The 18,584-nt window shown below is 37.9% G+C and overlaps 1 long non-coding RNA gene across 3 annotated transcripts in view; it reads right to left on the bottom strand.

Annotated features, from left to right (window-relative positions):
• LOC108935103 (uncharacterized) overlaps positions 1-18,584 on the bottom strand; it is a 72,147-nt gene that overhangs the window by 47,893 nt on the left and 5,670 nt on the right. For 2 of the 3 annotated variants that reach the window (XR_003797576.1, XR_001966180.2), the window contains exon 3: positions 17,865-17,915. This is a non-coding gene — a long non-coding RNA (uncharacterized LOC108935103). Of the gene's footprint in view, positions 1-17,864; positions 17,916-18,290; positions 18,442-18,584 lie in introns of those variants that run through there. The other variant, XR_001966179.1, reaches the window with a different exon arrangement.

Here is an 18,584-nt window from a genome sequence, read left to right as displayed (position 1 = left end):
ATGAGAAATGTGAGAGCTCTGTATTTAAAATGCAACCATATGACTGAGAAAAATCAAGCTTTTTGTCAGTCAAAAAGCTAGTTCCTTTCCCCTCTGCGATTCAGCACACAATGTGAGAAAGAAACATGAGAAACTCAATGGCGATAACAGAACCTCAACCTTATCCACTGCTTCATTTGTATTTCTTTACCGTTGCATTGATTATGCAGCAATCAAGTGATATTTTCAACAATCAATCTTTCAAATAAAAAAACCAGAACACAAGGGGCTTTTTCCTTGCCGTACCGCCAATCGTACTTGTTACACCTCTTTGTTTGTGAATATATGTTTAAATTCTGAACCGATCCCTGCTCTAAAACTGCTGGAAGTGTGTCGAGCGGTTCAAACTCTACTTTCTGCAAAGTTAAGAGCGGTGTGCCCGATATTATAGGTGATGAAAGAAAAACAAAGCCTTCGGTGTGAAGGAAATTAAAAAGAACAGCCCTCCACTCCTCCTGCGCACATTCACATATATATATCTTTTTATCTTTGGTGCTGCCAAAGCCCAACACAGGGGAATGTATAATTGATATGAAGGACAGTTGGGGCTACGTCTCAGAGGCTCGCCGCTCAGAGAGGAGTTGAAATGCTGTATTGGACTCGGCCGTTTTTGTTGCAGAACAAAAGGACAGAGATTTTAGCATGACATTGAAAAGGCAGTCCCTCGCGCGCCATTGTACGGCAACACATGAGAAAGCCGGAGTGCCACTGCCCCACAAGGTCAAGGCGGATGTGTGTCTCCCTCTCAGCCTTTCACGTCCCTCCAAGACGGAATCCGCAATGACGCTTTCGGGCTGTTTGGTTATACACCAGTGACCTCGGACAGAGAGACGTCTCTGCGTGCACTTTGTCTGCGAGGAGAGAGTGAGAGAAAGAGCTCCGCACTGACTTTCCTGGCACAAAGGAGGAGAGCTGAATTTACAATGTATCAATGGGAATTTTGACTGTTAATTGTCTGAAAAATGATTCTCATTTGCACTTTGCTATGCCACGGTGACAAAAAGGCGACCGACCCGGTGCTTGAGACATTAAAGGTTCTCATTTACTGTTTTAACCTGAAGAAGCACGCTGGCTTTCGTAAGACACAAGGCACTATCATGTATTGATGTGAATATTAATAAAACATGTTTGGACAAAAACATTCTTTAACATATCCAGTTTGTTTTCAGTACATAGAATTTCTTGCAAAAGTCAGTCTTCTTTCAATCATAATTTAATAATAAATGTATTCTGCAATATGTTAGATTTTCCATCAACAATGTATATCATATTGTCAGTGTTAAGTGTGACTAAAATTACTTGGAAGAAGAACGTAAGATACAGGAATCTGCCTACTGACAGAAAAAAAAAAAAAAAAACATTATTTATGGAAATATTTGTGTGCTAGCTTTTACTCATATCAATTATAACTGCATGATTCATTTCTAGATCTCAGTACAAATGAAAGGTTGCCTTTCTCTCTTTCATACCTTGGTATTTTCAGATATAAAACTTGAAATTAGAAACATAATACAGCTGCTGAGGAAATATCACTATAATGGTGTTTGATCCTCTGAAAATACTGAAATGCAAAGGACAGCATTTATTACAGCTGTGAGTGCTGTCCTAAGTACACTTTATTTCAAATACAAAACTTACAATAATTGGGTTATTTAATATTTCAAGCTTGGTTAAGAAATGTCCTCATCCGCACCATTTGAAACAATCATGTACATTACTTTCTCTAGCTGGTACATTTCTCCAAAGGAACTTGCAGTGTTAAGATACTTACAGTTATTTACCCCTTTACGCAGCTGGGAAATTTTTTACTAGAGCAATTTTAGGGTAAGAACATCACTGACGGGTACAACAGCTGGAGGCGAGACTTGAATATACAACTTTTGGGTCCAAAGGCAGCAGCTCTAACCACTACGCTACCAGCTTCCCCTACAATCTGTGGTTTTCTGTTCCAGTACTCCAGATTATCATGTTTTTCTGCACATGAAAAGAGCCACAGAGCTACCAAACTGCCTGCTTACTTTCCACAGCCCAGGTCATGCTGCCCTGCGCAGGAGAGCTGGCGCACACTGGTGGAGAGTGCTACATCGCCCACGGCAGGTACCGCAGGGGTCTGTAGGGGGTGCCAGTGTGGCAGACAAGGCCCCCTGGCTTTCTTAATCCCTCCCTCCTGCAGTGCGAACAATGTCTGTTATGTTCCACCATGGCAAAGCTCTCACCCGCAGTTGCCAGTTGACATCTCTCAGACTCCAACTGGCAAGACGATGCTTTCTTTCCCTGAGCCATTTGCAATTTAATAAAAAATAAATACATAAATAAATAAATAAATCTCAGCGTTTAATGTCATTTTAACTTCTATTAATTACCTCTGTAGACTTGCCAAACAATATATGGAGCATTCTAGGACTCTGTCTTCACTGGCACAGCACCGAATGACAAGTAGTAGATACGTCGTGGAGCTTCACGTATGCAATCGTGAAGGAGATCCTTGGTTAACCAGCTGTCAGGTGGACTTGAAAATTACGGTGGAATATTCATGTGTTATTACACAGAAAGAAGAACTACACGCAGACACACAAGAATATTTAAGCGCTTTCAAGAGAGCGCTGAAACTCAAAAAATATCTGCTTGCCAAAAAAACTGTACCAAAATGTATGTGTATTAATTTCCCTATGCTTTTATTAACAATTTTTTACACTACAATAGGAAAAAGATATTCTACTATGACTATTTGTAACACTATTATTGATTTACTATTAGACATCATAAGTACAGACTTAATGGAAGTGATGAATTAAATGTATTTTTTTGAATAATTTGTAATAAATAAAAAACACCAGCTCACATACATTACTATAATTACAATCTTAATTTAGCAGAAATGATGGTATATTATTAAGATACGAGGTGCAAAGGTATGAAACAACACTGAGCCTCAGACATAAGGATATTTAAAGAATTGAATTATACACAATGAAACGTGCTCTTTATCTTGCTGTGGTGCTACTTGTAGAACCCCATATTTTCATCTGATGCTTAATAACCAGTTAAAGTGCAATAATTAAGCTTATATGCTTGGTGTGGAAGTACCCTGTAAGATAGAGGTGAATAAAACATAAAGAAAATTCAAGTATATATTGTATTACATCATCGCTCTTGAAACTCCCACACCAATGAAGAGAATAAAATTATATGCAATGTTATATTTACAGAAAAAGATTAATATACAAAAATATGTTAAGATAAACATTTGAAGAAAATATTGCTCTGTTAAACATTTTGTGTTACTTCTATATCCCAAGACAACTAGATAAATTACTAATTTTGGATGGACAGTCCTTAACATTGAAAGGTCAGCAAAAACAACATGAGTTATATCCAAGTTAACTTCAAAATGAGTAAATTAAAATTTGTGCCTTTTTTTAAAGTAGGGGTTAGTTGATTTTATTAAGGTAATATCCAACAAATGAGTCTTTTCAAGTTGGGTCATTAAAAAAGTCTGTTCTACAAATAAACGCACAACAATTTCCAAAGGACGCAACTCTCTTCATTTTTTTTCCTTCTACAACACTGCTTTTCTGAACCATGAACACATTTTTAACATCCTTTATTGCACTATTCTGTATTGGTTTTGGCAGAAGCACACAGTGGTAAAGAGTGGGTTAATTTGTGAAATCCTTGAATCAGGTAGGTGAGCACACTTGCGTGTCTAAAACTGTAATACCTTTCGCTCAGGGACCCCAGAGTGAGAAAAAGGTCCTTCACTCTCCCCTGTTGCGCCATTTTGCTTCCTCTGTTAGAGGCTCCACAGCCACGCGCGACTGCTTTGTTGCTGCACTCTTTCAATGTCACACAATTTTACATTTGCGCTCCCTAAAGCAAGGCAGTTAATAGAATGGAGACCGGCTTCAGACAAAGCTTAGGCAGATGAGTCCTTTGAAAGTCTGCGTGCGTTCTCAGTGGCTATCTCACCCCAACCCTCGCCGAAAAAAACTCCAACGCCAAAGTCACCGACGACAAAAACGTGTGCAACACACAAAATATGTAAAGAACCACACATCTGCATCTATGTCTCTTTCTCCTAATGTAATGTACACATTGCATTTTCCATGAGATGTACGTCGCTTTGGACAAAAGTGTCTGCTAAATGAATGCACGTAAAATGTAAATGTAAATGTGAAGTATTTCAGGGTTGAAAATTACAGGCTTTACCATGTTGAGAGGGGGTCAGAGGTGTTTTCCATATGTATGCAGACACATTTTCTCATTCTTGTACTAATGCGAACGTTGCAGTTACACACACATACAGTATAAAAACTATTCGGTGAATTGGGGTTCAGATTTCTCAGTACTGTAGGAAGCCTGAAGAGGTTAACTGCAACATTTCCCTGTAAACACATCACAGAATCATCTGGAAATCAGGATCATCTTAGACAAACATTTTAGAAACACTCTAAGACATGCAGACTCAAAGCATTGTGCTCTTCCTCATCAGTTTCCCATAGGAACACCACGTAAAACTAGAATAAACCAGCGAGTCCTACATTAGCACATAAGACAAACACCAAATAAAGCAATATCATTTAAAGCTACATTTCCTCGATTCACACTCTTAGAACTTCTAATCCAAGTATCATAATCTGAACTGCTGTGAAATACCAACTTTTATAAATGGGTACAGTTAAATCATTGCAAAGAAACAATGCATATACACATAAAAATCCAAAGGGAAAAAATGATTGCAAAAATATCACAGCAAATGTGCAAGAATCAAAGTCTATACTGGATAATGTAAAAGGAATAGGATCGCTTAAATTTGATATATCAACAACATAAATTACATGTATTTAATATCATGTGAAGAATAAATTTTGACTAAAAAAAAAAAAAAAATCAACCTGAGTAATTCAGATTGAGAAAAACACAAAATTATTAGAGGCAGATATAGGAGGTAATAAATACCTACACAACAGTGATGATGAACATGGACATCTAAGAAAAGCGTCTCTTTAATGTTTAACACAAAACAATAATTTAAAAAACACAAGATGCAATTTTTACGTGTCACAGAAAGTTGCAGGTAAAAGTATTAATTATTAGATGGTATCTACAAAGCTGATAATTAGTTGGCGACACAGTCAACGTCAAGCTGGTATCTCTGAGCCAAACATAGCTGTGCCTTCCTTTGGAGTCCCACCAGGAATTCAGTTTCAGTCTCCAGTGTGTAGAACAGAGCGCAGATGCAGATTTCAAGAGAAACCAGCAAGAAATGTTGCTGCTCAATTTTTATTCTAATCCACAGGTACATGTAGCGACCCAGAGGGCTTGTGGAATGAAAAACAAAAAAATATGGCTGAAAAAGCCTTCTTGTACCGTATGTGATTTGGTAAATACTAAAGCATAGCTCTTTCAGCTCAAAATCAGTACTCTTTTTGAAACCCAATTCATATTATGCACGTTTGCTATACACACGTGCTATATATAGAACCAGGTAGCAAACCAACATTATTTTGTTTTGCTTTTTTTTTTGGGAGGGAGCATGACGAGGAGGAATCTCTTTTGTTTCAGGATTTCAGCATGCCGTTTTTCTGCTGAAATGCATACGTTTTGCTGGGCTGTGCATGATTTGGGATTCTCTTTGTAACAGGGTCCCTTGACAGCACTGAGCAGGCAGAAGCAGGAATTAACTATAATGAGGAGCACGGGGCAACAGTCAGTGCCAGAAATCCACCAGTGCATTTTGTATAGTTTCAAAGCGTTCTTAGTGAGCCAGAACATTAAGGGCCCGCCTTGCGAAGGTGCTGAAAGCACAATGCGAATGTACTTGCTTATAAAAATTTCGCAGGTGATTCCTTTTTATTGTGCTGTCTTTTTATTATTATTATTTTCCCACAAACACATCACAGCTAATAAATGCAGCTACAATACAATCACCGCTATTTGGCAAATTCTTGCGCACAATAGGAACACAAAATTGTATGCTTACCTAAATATGTATGTGGCATGAGCTGGACAAATGCGAATGCCACAAAGCATCCTTTCATTGTAACGGTGGCTGTCATACAGCGTGTACACATTTGAGGGAAATATAATAAGATTCCCAGTATATCCAAAAATAATTTACCCCAAGATTCAAATGGGGAGTTCAACCAGAATATCTCAGTTCAGTCAAGCCAGATGGGCCCATTGAATTTGAATGACTGAAACATGACAGCATGCATTTTAAAAGAACATGCTATTCTGTATTTACCATAATGACGTACGTACACTATTCAACAGTGGAGTACTATATGGAATACTACATTCATGGATACTCCTCCTACAACATTTATATCTACATTTTAATTCCTCAGATTCCACTGTTTCAGTTTCTTGACTGAGGGGGGGATCAAGTTGCACACATACTTCTCTTTTTTCACTAATTGAATATATTTTAAGGCACTGTGTACAGCATTTAAATGTGACACTGTTAAGAAAGTGGCAGCTCAGTCTGAAACGGTGTTGGACAAGTGCAATGTTAAACTGAAATAAAAATACAGGCGCATAAAATAATGTTTTACAGCAGATTTTTCCTAAATTTCTTACCAGTAAGAAATGTTTACTTTCTATAACGTACAAGAATTGCCATCCATCTAAGAATCATGGGGGGCATGTAAAGTAATGGTTTCTGTTATTGTGGAGTAATGTTTCTGTTATTCAATTATAAGGGTGTTGGTTCAAATCCCCACTCCTGTGGCAGCAATTAACCTAAAGTGATACAATGAGATATCAAGCAACTAAACAATGCTTTGGAGAAACATGGCAGCTGAACTAGTAAACAATAATCTATAAAACACTACCTGTTATGAGTGTGGTTTTGGTGTGCTGTTGTGTCTAACAGTAGCAAGAAACAGGTATAACTAACATTCTTCAAGCACTTACAAACCCTAACCCTAACCAGAGCTTACAAGCCATAAAGCCAAGTGAGTGAATCAGTCTGATTTCCACATGGTTCCTTATTTCCTTACTCAGAAAGAAAGAAATTGCTTTCATATTTATATTTAATTTCTTTTTTGAACTAATCATTTAAAGGTAAACTGTAGGAAAAAGAAAGTCTTACCAACAGATATTTTAACCAATGTTCTGATAAATGACAGTACTTCTGTTATGTGCTGAAATTTCAATATAACTGAAATTCAAAGGAAGTTGTTGCTGCTTTTATGATTATATCTGTAGAAAGCTGCAGGTCTTCCAAAATATGTAATATTTCCTGCACCCCTTCTGTTACATGAGAGTGTTCTAATGGGACTGTCCTGTAATGATGTTCAAGGCCCATCCATTTAAAACCGCTGCATGTAAACAAATTAGCCAAAACTATTAAATATTTATGGTATTTTTTGGGGGGGTTTCACACAATACTGTCGGTTAAGTGGTCAGTGGAACTAAAAGCAAGTAAAAACTGTCCCTCCCATTTTACTTAAATTAGAATTTATAATGGCAGAAGTCTTTTCAGACTCTTTTTATACCAGAAATTATGACTGTAGCATCTCTCCTAGTATTGCCATTCGTACTACAAATTAGGTACTGAATCTGAGAGACTTCCCAAGTTAGCAAAGGTGTCTCCAAAACATAAAAGTCTTCCCATACAGGACACTCTATCTTCTGCACATCCAGCTGTCATACAAAAGGGGCAACTGAGATGAAGCCTTAAAGGGAAACGGATTATCTTCAATAATAAAACAAAGATTAAATGGGTTAGTGGATAAAATTTTAAAAATATCTTTAAGACATTATCACAGTTCAGTATCAAAATTGAAATCTAAAAAACTTCTTAAATATTAATAGTGTTGAGAGTAATGGTAAATAATATAGCACATTTAGCTTTTCTCCAAAGCGACTTACAATGTTAAGCAACTGAGAGTTATTTACCCATTTTTACAACTGGGTAATTTTACAGGAGCAATTCAAGGTAAGTACCTTGCTCGAGGGTACTACAGCTAGAGGTGAGATTTAAACTGGCAAGCTTTGGATTTAAAGGTAGCAGCTCTAACCACTATACTATCAGCTGTTCACAAAATATGAAATTAAATATTTCAATTAATTTCAAATCATTTTTGCATAATACCCTTCTCACATGCAACATTTAGGAAAGAGTGTCTGAATTTGTAAAACCTGCAAATACGGTAGAAGCAACATGTTTCAGGCAATATGTAGAACAGTGTTCCCTCAGCTTTAAGTGACAGGCTGAAGATAAACCTTTCCAAGGGATACTGCAAAATTGTTTTTGATTTGATGCAACAGAGCCAGAAAGTTTCTTTTTCTCCTGTGCATTCTTTGTTCAGTTACTCCAACAAAAGACATTAAGGCTACAAACCACCTGAGTGTACTAGTTTTCACCCTTTTAAATCTTCATATATTCTAGGTTGGCAATATCCAGACCAAATTTAGAGGAACTGCAAAGAGGACTTTCTTAACCTCCCGTGCTTCCTACTGGCATGTGTGAAGAATTTAGAAATGAAACTTTCTTTTTATCACTCAGAGTGACAGATGACTAATGCACCAGAAATTACATCTCAAAAGGTAGAAATATGGTGAGGAAACGTATTATCATAACACAAACAAGTGACATGAGAAATTAATAAGTGCATGACTTCACATAAACGTAAATTACATTTTTATTTTATAATTATTTTCCCCTTGATCATGCTTGCTCTTTAGTTTTAATAGTAGAAATAAAAAATAATAAACAGTATAATTTAGTATTCATCTTAAAAAAAAAAAAAAAATTAAAAAAAATAGCAAAACAGCTGGTTGTAATGTTTATATGTCTGATGTTTATAATGGCTTAATAACACCCTCTTCCAACCTCTAGTGCATGTAAAACCTGACTCAATGTCTCCGAGATACAGGAGCAGTGTAAAGTTAAGCATTTAGTTCCTGCTTTTCGACGGACAAAGAATGAAAAAAATCCTGTGCTGAACAGGACAACAGGTGGAACTGAACACAGAATGCAAATAAGGTATCAGCTTCTCTAAGGAAACTGGCCAAACTTCAGTGTTTATATTATTATTATTGCTACTGTTGTTGTTGTATTTTCTTTATTTGTATTTATTGGTGAAATATATTTCAGTTTATTTACTACACTGAGGGAGTAAAGAACATGGAAGAATTCCAATTACAAGAACTGGTTGAACCCTTCATATTTTTTTCATGATTTCACCATTTCTTTAACCAAACACCATTTGCAACTGATCTGCCACTTTCTTTTAACCATGTGGACAGAATTTATTTGATTATTTGTCAGTGCCACACATTGAGACCTATGGGATGGGACAACCTCGCTTTCTTGCAAAGTGGCTCATTTCAATTCCCAATGTCGCATCTACTAGCACCAATAACCCAAGAGCAGCCGGCCTTGTTCACCTAATTGGCCACAGCCATGTCCAGGGTGTTATTCTTTGGGAGATTTCATAAATTCAGAAGGCGAGGGACCCATATGGGGTTCAGCTAATTCTCTAAAATTGGCATATGCCACGAACAAAATGTTCAAAGTGGACAAAAGCAGTGGAATTATAAAGCCTACGTAGTGGAACGGAACCCAAGCTTGTTACCAGACAGTTGTAGGTCTAGTTCCCAGCAGTACATGATTGTAGTACCTTTATGATAAGATTAAATTGGTTATACGTACAAAAAAATCTGACAAGTTGCTTTGAAAAAGAGTGTCTACGGAGTAAATAATTCACACAATAATGTAATTTATGTAGATAGGTGCATGCAGTTTTTGGATTTCACGCTGTCACAACCATGTGGCGTGCAAATGCACCACTGAAGACACCAATGCAAAGCGTGCAAACTATCGCCGACCTCAGGAGAGAGAACCTAATTCTGGGTGATGAAACAGCCTTTCACTGTCACTCCTCTTCCCGTGACTTCGGCGTGAGGTGCATGAGCACGCAGAAAGCACGTTGCATTTGCATTCCCCTTGTCATGAAGATGTGACACAAATGAGCCTAAGTCAGGTGGAGGGGGGCGGCGGTAGGCACTGGGGGGCTGCGACCTTGAGGGAGGTGCTGCATGGGGGCGGCCTCGACGCATTTTGCGCCGCACCTGCTTTCATCCTCCAACCCGGTCACGGCGTGCTCGGCAGCCCTGTGGAACTCGTGTAATCTGAAATGCATTGAAGCCTGCAGCTAATGCTGTGAAAAAAAAAATGAAATACAGACCGTGGACGAAGCTGCCATTCAGAGATAGCTGGCTCCTGGCATGCGATAAGGTATTTCTGATATTCTTCGAGGACTAATAAAGCCTGAGTCGAGAGCAAACAAAGGCTCCATTTTCCTGGGGAAATATGATCCGATTGTTTGTGGTCTCCGAATGCGAAAAAGCTATAAAAGCCGGTATTCAGAGAGCTGTGGCAACTTGGGGTATCGGATGGGGCCGGGAGTAACCTTACCTCCCAATTAAATGCCATTTCCTCTGACGAACAATGCAACACGAGTGCAACACAAGAGAGCAAAACCCCGTCTGCTACAATGGCGCATGCTGGAAACACTTATATGTGTTCATGAGCCTCAAAGAGCTTAATCTTTGGTTCCAACAAATTAATATTCAGACTGAATTGAAGTAATGAGATTGGCTGTGTGAGTGTCGGAAAAATAATCCATATTTTAGCAGTTAATAATTTCATATTATTCGTCAAGATCAAATGTATTACTCTGGCCAATTCCGCTTTCTACTAATTCTATTCTAAAGGCAAAATTATATACAAAAATGGAGAGCACAGGATGTATTATGATCCAGATATATCATTACCTGGAAACTCATACTCTCCCGAAATGCATTCCTGCATGACAGAGACAGGATTAGACACCTTTTCCTTTCACTCACAGCTGCTGGCCTGGCTATCTGCTGTGCATCTCTGATTAACAACCTTATAATACTGTAGCATAATTTAAAATCTAATATATCACAATATCCCACAAAACAGAAAGCAACCCTACCTGCCATTTAGTGCAGTAGTGATCAATTGAATTTACAAAGGAACTCACAAGAGTGTAGAATTACTTAAGACATTAAAAAGGTGTTCAGTCACTTAATCCTTGTCTTGTCAAAATATGGGAAGACGCATAATTCTGTTGATATCTCTGGCTTTCATTCAGGAGAGCGTTCAAAAAGCAGCAGCTGAAGATAATGACAAATTGTAACAAAATGTAAAAATAGATGCCCAAATAAAAAGGAGAGTGGATTTTTGAAAATAACATGATTATGACTTCAAAAAATGTTGCGAGGAAGAGGGGAGGTTAGAAAGTCTAATTTAAGGAAGCGAATGCAGAGTACTAATGTCCTATTGATATTGGATTTCTGACTAAAATCAATACTGATACTTTTTAAGAATGTAACTGTACAGTGTGACAGCCCCCTTCATACTGAAATACTATCTAATACATTTAGGTATAGCAAAAATAGTTTCACATTAAAAGCCAGATTTTATGATTTTTTTAGGGCTGAAAAGTAAGACCTAAAAAGATACTTTGCGACAAAGAATCTGAAGGTCCTCCTGTCAAACCACTGAACATGACGAGCAACCAGAAGAGCTTCAGGTGACATCTAGCTGGGTGAATGGTTGAAGTGTAAAACCGCACATTATGTAACCTGTGGCCATCAGCTAAGCAAATGTCTCACGCAACTGTCTAATCCTCCGAACGTGGGACATTTCTCTCAGGCTGAGCCACATTTATGGTGATGCGATCCCAGGAGAAAGGACATCCAAGCTAGTAAAAGGTCCCATTCATGTGGACGGTAGGTTGTGTGATCACAACCTTGACAGTCCTGTCAAGCCACCTTACATGGAAAATGAGTAGAATAAGCACAGCCCCTGAAAGAGAGGTCAAAGGCAGAACAAGTCCCCATTCACATGAAGGGCAACATGACCCAGTTATTAATTTATTAAGTTCAGCTTGTGGAACAGTGGCTTTGAATATTGTGTTACATTTTTTTCCCCTCATGCTGAATTTTATTATTGGTTTTCATTCATTTATTATTTCTTAGCATAACTCAGTGGTATGTAGGAAAAGAATTGTCTTGCAAAGATAATCACACTGAATTACAATTATCTATAAGAATAATAATAATTTATTTTGCAATCTTTTGGATCAGACAGCTTACCTAGGAAGATATTAGTTAAAAAACGAGAAGCAAAAATGGAAGAAAACTTATGGGAAGACAAGGAGACAAGGACACTACGGCACACTCTATACTTTGTTATACACTGCAATCGCATTAAAGTGTGCATAACAGACAACAACATTCAGTATTTGTTCACAGGCTTTAGAAATTAATTCAGATAATATCCAATTATTCCCATATCAGTTCTTAGAATATGTGGAAAGTATCAGAACCAAAATGAAGAAGACAGATTACCTAAATGTATGAGCTTATGTTTTGTTTGTTTGTTTTTCAATCTGTAGTAAGAGCTATGAAGATACTGTATAAAAAGCAGGGACTGCTGAAATGTCAGCCAAATAGCAGACATTTGCTAACAGTATCTAACATTTGATCTTTGATTAATTATATGATAACCACATGCACATAATGTTTTGGTAACATGAAACAGTTGTTTGCTATCATTGAAGCCAGATACAGATAACACTAAGCAAATGCCTTGCCTAAACTGTCCGCTTCTGTGCCGTCCACACTGTCCTTAAGTTGAAATGTGTGGCTTTGTCATTTCTGCCCTTATCTGCACGAACTATTCGGCAGCTCAGTAAAGTATGTAAAGGCAATCTTGCGGACTTGACCCTTTCAAGAGTAAACTCCGCTTTACTTTCACGTCAAATGGAATTAGACACTCTAGCAGTCTCTGCATACTTTGCCAACGTGGAAACTATGGTAACATCAGCAATGCATCGAAAGTGAATGCGACATTTAGAAGTCTAGATTATTTGAGAATGCTACTTTTTTCTTTCCATTATAGTTAAAGTAAGCTTGAAAATTATGAAGATTTTCCTAATGTCGACAGACAGAGTAAATATTTATATTAGAAAGCTATTCTGTCTGTAAAAAATTTTCTGTGAAACCATTAGAAATTAAAAATCTCAAAATTTCTAATGTATAACAAGTAAATTCCATAGCTTAGTATTACCAACGTAAGTAATTTACTTCTTACACATTTCTCTCCATGGAAAAAAGTACCGGGACACAGTTACGGTTATTTGCCTAAAAATTACCAGTTTATGCCTACTGCACTATTTAAAAAAGATACAGTGTCTAATAAACCAATTTATACTCCAAAGGTATTATTTTGTGGCTGCTAACTAGCTGTGTTTCATAATAACAAAAACGTAAAACTGTAAAGCAATTTTACATATGTAAAAACATACAACAGCACCCAAACTTGTTATTTTTTCACATCTTACAAAGAGGCAGGGAACTTAGGGCGACTGCGGCGTTTATTTACTTCGGGGACACACAAGGAACTCCGGGTAAGTTCCAGCGCAGATAGAATTAACCCCAACGAAAGGGAATTTTATGAAAAGTAAGGGGAAGTCTGATAGGATTAGACAGGGATCGATACCTCCTACTGGGGAGCCTATACAGTGTCACGCTGAGGCAAACACAGAGTACCAGGAACTGCTCAGCAGATGCCGGGGTAGGGGGTGAGGGATTTACTCCTGACAGTTTATTTAGAATCCCGCAGACTCCATGTATTGTGCTGCAAGCAAAACTGTTAACTTTCTGCTCCCTGTCTGCTATTCCACACCTGTTGTGACAATACACGAGAGGACTGGAAGAATGCCTGTCAATCAACAAACCACGTAACCATCACGTACTTTCATTCAGTTACATTAACATTAACTTCTGAAATGGGAAAATAACTTTTCTGGATCGGACTGGATTGGATTAATCTGAGCTGAGCAGACTGACTTATATTTGGCATTTGTAGATTTAATGATTTTTCATTTTAAAGATGCTTTCAATTGCTAAAAATTAATATTTATCCCCAATTTCTTCATTTGTCATTATTTTCTTCAGTATTGGTTTATTTGTCTAAACACTTCAGCAAACTGACAGTAGAGATGCAAATCAAGGTAGTTGAGGGCATATTTCAGATTTCATTTACAGAAACAGAAAAATGCAATTTCATTATCATATTTTAAAAGAAATAAACCCAAATAAACCCCAAACCCTAACTGTCACTAAAAATTTTCTCTTAAGACTCAATTTTGTTTGACATTTTAAAAAAATGATCTTGACAATATTGCTTGCTCTGCATACTGTGCTGTGTCTTCCAAATTGCCCAAATTCTCCTAGAATGTATTCTCCAGGAAAATAAGTGTCTCCACCATGTGTCTTAAGAAGGAGCCTAAGACAATGTGGGAAGACAGCATCCCCAACTCAAAAATGATCTTCAGGAAATTCAGCAACAATAGCACTTTAGATATATTTTCCAATTAAAAAACTCTACAAGCACACACAAACTTTTTAAAATATCCATCACACATAGCAGTGTCGGGTGTATTTTTTGTCTTTCCTGACTGGTATATATCCACAGGATACGATAATAATGACTTGGTGCTGTATTCCTCCAGGTATATAGCTACAAGATAATTTGCTGTCAAACAGACAGGCTGGGTTTTGTCACATTCACTAGCATTTCTCCTTGCCAAATTTTGCATTGGTCCCCTCTCCCAAAACACGGCTTTTGTTAGGCTTGCAGCTTTCCATGGCATGACAACGGCCTCTACCCTCCACTATTGAAGGGGACAGATCAGCAGCAGTCGATGCGGTTTCTTCACGCATTTGTCTAAACATATGATCCAGCTCCACAGTCACGCCAGCCCTTGGGCTTCAGTTAACTGACATGCGGAGCGCTGAATCAGGCAGGGTATCCCATCATGTAAGGCCGTGTGAATGCAGAAGAGTAGCCCTTCGTGCAGAGCCCTGAGACATCACACACCTGTAACGTTCATGTGAGAATCTGGACTTCCGGCAGGTCTTGCACTGCCACTCTGCTATTGAGGTTCCCTAGAGCTGACCTGAGGGCTCGACGACAAGGGAGCACTGAGGACAGCAGCATGCTCAGTCCTCACACATTCACGGCTTAACATGGGGTCTACAGAAAAGGGTTTTCAGGATACTGACAGTGGCAGTCGCTAGAGTCCACTGACATCGTGTAAACAATCCAGATCTGTGTTCATAAGCATTATACAATTCCCTTTTCTGCTGTAACAACCTGGCATATGTTGAGTTCCACCTAGCGTGCACATCAAACCCCTACTCAGGAGAAGAAGATTCTCCCACGCATGATGCGTCCTATTACCAGTTCCACTTGATGTACAAAACCTTTTAACTTTTCTTGCCCAGAGTTATTATACTGTCAAATCTGTATTAGCCTTCCAGTGGTCTTGCTACCAGTAAATGCTGCGAATGAGCCATGTACTAAATACGTATGGAAGTGCCACGACACAATACCCTGACCGTATTAACAGCTATGATTGAGCACTGCTGAGTATGGGCCCCTGCCTCACTCTGCCAACTGTTCTGCATCTTCTGGATCTGCAGTGTAATATTAAGTGCCATGTGGCGATATAGCACCTCTGACCCTTTATGTGACGCTGTCACAGTTAGACGTCACCCCCCCGATCAATTGCTGAGGGCCCTATAAGTGACAGGTGTGGCCTTGCTCCAAAGGTAGCTGTCTAAGCACCAGTGTGGTAGTCCAGCTCATTTCTCTCAGTGGCCAACAGGGACACTTTTTTCCACGTTGGCTTTCCTATCACTGTAATGCCGCTGCTCAACACTGCGGGAAAAGTGCAAAAGTAATTTGCGGAAACCTTTGTTTTCTGCTGCCGAATAGGAGGCAAAAGATCAAAGGTAATCATCCTCCCAACTGTTTCAGTAATTAGCTTTGCTGTGGAGAGGCAGGCTCGATGTGTTGATCTAGCATTAAAAGCAGAAGCTATGGGGCTCCCTCCACCCTCATGGCAGAGTTTGTCAGAGCCGGTCGATAGAACAGCTGGCTGTGGGTGTGACAGATTGTCAGAAGGCTGGTAACTTACCCTGGCGAGCTTGGAGGGGAATTGGCCGGACGCAGTCCCAAAGGGCCATGTACGGTTCAAGCGAGCACTCGAAATCATGGTCGTCGTGTGACTTTTGTCTTTCTCTCTGCTCTCAGTTGTGTCGCAAAACTTACAAAAACCCTTGGTGACATCCCGTGCTACTTTTCGTGAAACGCAGCCATATGCTCCAAGTCGTGGTGCTTCGGCATTTTGGCCGGCACAGCACAACAGTCACTGAACGATGGTTTGGGGAGGACTCCAACAAAAGGAAGATTACACGCTATGCAACGCTGTAGGAGATGGAGGCACGATGATTTGATTCTTTATGTGTGACTGCTTTAGAGCTCTCTGGATTATAACCACAAACTTTTCTTACTCAAAGATAAATCAGCTGTTTCATTCACCGAGTCTGAAGACATGACTCTCCAAACTATTGTTTAAATTTGTCCAACGCTGTTAAACATTAAGCCAAATTCATGAACAAAATAAGCTACAGTTAAAGTCTACCTGAAAATATTAAAAGTTCAGTTTTTAACATTTAACAGTAAAAATAGCATGAAAATGCTATTCTTTTCTTATTTTTTCAGACACCTTTTTTTTTTTATTTTTCTTTCTTTAAAGACACTTTATGTGCAATACCAATATATCATCATTAGAAAAGCTAATTTTTGATACTTACACACTCCTAGTTCTACAACTAATTCCAGCTGTGATTTAAATAACGCTAACCATTCAGGTGTGACCTGTGGACTCACTTGTATAACTTAACTGAGTTGTGTAGACAGAACACATTTCAACACTGAATTTAGAAAGTGAACTTTTATGTATTCTATGTAAAAATGTTGAATTATACAGAATTATCTCATTGAATATTCACTGAATTTAAGCATTAACTTTCTGATTCAATTTGTACAGTCAGTCATTAAGGTCATCTCATAGTGTCATTCAGCAGACTGTGTTTTAAGTGTTTTAATATAAGTGCAATGTCATAAATATTTTTAGACGACTCCTCCGTTCATTTCAACAACATATCTCAGGTCTGTTCTGCCAGCTTTACTGGCCCTAAAGAGCATTTATGTCTTCTACAGGGATGATGGTTACTGCAGTTTTGAAACTGTAGTTTTTTTTTTGACCAGTACTTTTACCCAGTGAAAAACATCAAAGGAGAGTTCGAATTACATAAAGAAGTGTATGCATCAATTATATGTACAGACATTATGCTTAAAGGAAAAATAGTTCTAAATTACATTTGTTCTGTTAGTATTACCTTGTAGTTTTACCTGTCTTAAAAAATTAATCACAACAAATCCAGCTAATTAATTAGTTATTTTTTTAAATCATTTACTACTCCTGTATTCAGCAAACATAGGTAGCGACCAAGCAAAGAACAAAGGGCAATTTCTCAGGAAAGACCCATTTGTGGAGACATTTGATCCATTTTGTTTTGGGATTCTGAATGTGTGCTTGTGACAGGTTTACATTCAGCTTGACTATAGGAAATTAAAGTAAAATTTTTCCATGCTATATATACTAAGTATATTATGAGATTAGATAGCACATGATATGTATATTCTCTATCATTTGAACAGTTGCAACTGTTGTCTTGCCATTTTTTTTTTGTAAATCGCTAAAAATATGGAATCAAAAAATTGTGTGGTAAATGGTTGCAAACACTAAAAAAATCTGCATCAGTTCAATTCAAACAACAAAATGATCATAATTACACAGAGATCACGTAACTAAAAAAGAATGAAGAGAATTAAAAAGATAAGGAAAAATATCCTCCCTTACCTTTAAAGTAAATTCAAGTTGAATACTTGAAGCAATGGGGGAAGCAATGAACTGAAAATACAGAAGAGTTAGAAGTCAAATTGGAATATCACTTGAGGCAGGCCATATTTCACATCCAACTAATGAAAAATTATGGAGCCACATCTTTGCCTCTGTGATATATGGCTCCAAACAACCAAAATATCTCAAAAATATTCGGGCTAGTCATGCTAATCATGTTAAGCGATAAACAAAAAATTATACCAAAACCCTAATTTAGAATAACATGGTATCATAACATTAAATTTTGGCACACTGATCTATTGTAAGTCAGTTTTCAGTTGTGGTTTCACAGCTTTCTTTACGTAACTCTTATCATTCTTAAAGGCTGCAATTTCAGAGTTAAATGCCAGAATTTCATCATGGAAAATTTTACGTTGTATTTACCTTCGTTAACCGTCGTCTTGATGATCTGTGTATTGTGCGAATCATCAAAATTGAGACACTGCTCTGTACAGTTATGACCCAGTCAAAATCCCTTTAATAAAAACTGTTTTAGGGGAAATACTGACAAAACGTACAGAATCTATAGGCTCAATTGTTATGAAACATGATAATACAACATACTGTGTGAGAGAAAAACAGAAGTGTCCTCTATTGCTTGATTTCTACTGACAACTGATGCAACTTTCTGCCTTGTCAGGAGACACCAGTTGGCTTTCTTTTAGGCTCAAAAACATA

The sequence above is a fragment of the Scleropages formosus genome, chromosome 3 (assembly GCF_900964775.1).
Source record: "Scleropages formosus chromosome 3, fSclFor1.1, whole genome shotgun sequence".
NCBI lineage: Eukaryota > Metazoa > Chordata > Actinopteri > Osteoglossiformes > Osteoglossidae > Scleropages > Scleropages formosus.
The sequence above is the reverse complement of the archived record's forward strand: the minus strand, read 5'-3'. Positions and strand labels throughout refer to the sequence as shown.